Source organism: Plasmodium inui, assembly GCF_000524495.1.
Source record: "Plasmodium inui San Antonio 1 unplaced genomic scaffold supercont1.87, whole genome shotgun sequence".
NCBI classification, from domain to species: Eukaryota; Apicomplexa; class Aconoidasida; order Haemosporida; family Plasmodiidae; genus Plasmodium; species Plasmodium inui.
The window spans coordinates 31,497-33,785 of NW_008481921.1; positions in this window are offsets into that span (position 1 = coordinate 31,497).

Genomic DNA, 2,289 nt, shown 5'->3' on the forward strand with positions numbered 1-2,289 from the left:
TGTGGATAATACTTCCATTTGAACAGGATATTTGCTGAAGGAGTATTCATGACTTGGAGTACTGTTATGGGGACACTACAGAGGTATGTATAGTACCCCTATCTAAGGATGCCTAATATGGCTTGTACCATGCCATTTGATGAGTGCCAAAGTTAAGCCGGTATTATTAAGTAAACTAAGGGGGGGTGTAGAATTTATCACTTAGCTTTGTGCCGTATGAGGAGGGAAAACCGTTAAGCAACGTGTGGAAGCTGCCATAGTACCTCGGTATGGGGGGTACAGTTCTTTGGGACACCTGAATGTGTTAATTGCAAGATTACTTGAAGAACACTGATCTTATGTACAAAATAGTTTGTCCTGATGAGTACAAATGTCCTTGGAATAGCATTATTTGAAGTCTCGTCATGTTGGTTTAATGGCTGGATGATATGACTTGGGCGATTCTGCAGATCCAACAGGTGGACTCCAATCATTTTGTCTAAACAGTAGATCTATGCCTGGGCCACTATAATGTTAACCGCATTATTGTTTCAAGAGTCCTGATTGTCGAGGGGTGTCATTATTCGTAGTGTAATATTCTATGAAATGCATGCATATTCTACAGGGGCAGATGACAAGGAAGTATTGATGTGTCCCCATTTCCCATGAAAACGAATGCGGAGATTCTCGTAGTACTGTTATATCTATGTATTAATGGTTGATCTATACTGATATCTGCAAAGTATTGTCCATTTAGGAGCATAATTGTATAAAACGTACGGATGATCTGCGGCGAAGTCTTGTGAGTGTACTCATATCTCCCTAGTGTCATGTCTTGGAGTGCACAATTGTGGTGGGATTTAGGATACCCACCATGCACAATTATTAAAAGAGGTGGAACATCATGGTCTACTGTTTAGGCTTCTATTATAGGGAAAGCAACATATTCCGGAATTCATAGCACTCCCTGGAGTTTTATTATATTAACAGCCGTATAATTTGTGGAACTGCATGATTGGGGGAGTACCGCTCGAGCAAGTGTACACATGTGCGTGAAATAGTATTGTGTGAAAATTATCTACTGGCTTCTAGTGGTATCATTCCCAGAGTACTATTATGTGAACAATGTTGATGTTTGCGGAGTATTGATATATTAGGGATAACATTGTGAAGTGAATACTACTGTACGGGGAGTACTATGATTTAAAGTGTATGAAAATACATGCCGTATCCTTATCTTTATCCGTCGTCCCTGTCAAGGATGGTAATGTATAGATGACACCATTGTAAGAAGTAGACGAATATACTGGGTGTATTATTATAGGAAAGGTATGATGATATAAACAGTACACATGTGTCTAAGGTGTCAATGCTGATAAAGAATACAGCTGTATCAGGAATATTATTGTATAGGTTTACCGGTTATTCTGTTATTGTACGGAAGGGAGAATATTTTACAACTAAGACAGAGCTTGTAGAACATTCATTTGAAGGAAATTATTGTCCCTGCACTCATGTGATGTGTAGAGAGAAGGAAAAATGAGAAGTGGCATTATGTGAATTGCAGAGAAATTCAGAGTACAGTATTGTATGAGGGATACGAATATTCTCAAGAACCGTCCTTTGAAAAATAGGGATTCTCCTACAATATGCCCATCGAAAATGCAAAAGTGTGTGAATTGCGGGCTACCTTCTAGAGAGAACAGGAAGCCATTAATTACGCGCAGGTCCAAGGGCTATAGCTGTGTCAAATGTATTATTACCGGAGTAATACAATAGAGGCAGAAATATTTGCATATGGACAATGCAAGGATTCTAGCGGAAATGTTGTTTGTAATGTATAGTGTCGGAGGAATGCTTCTATGTGGAGGCCTCATAACATAGCGTTTTAGATACGACTAATTGGAGAACGTGACTAATTGAGGAATAATGACTTATGTGTAGTATTATTTAAAAAATATCGATCCCCCCAGGACTACGGGCCTGTGGAATGTAAGCTTAGCATACAGCCCTATTATATGAACCATGCGTCTATACCTCCAGTATTATTTTGTGTACTGTATACATCTCTCCTGAATATTATTCTGCACCAGGTTCATATTTTACAGTTTTTTTTATTTGTAGACTATTATTGGCTGAAGATAACACATCTCGATGGGGAACCATGATATCAGAAGCATAATCGTGGGGATTCTATGACTGGAATACGTTTATATGGAAAAGTTAGGACAACAGGTGCTATTATTTGAAGAATAGAATGAGGCGGAGGATATACACTTCCTTGGAAGACTAATATATAAGGAATACATT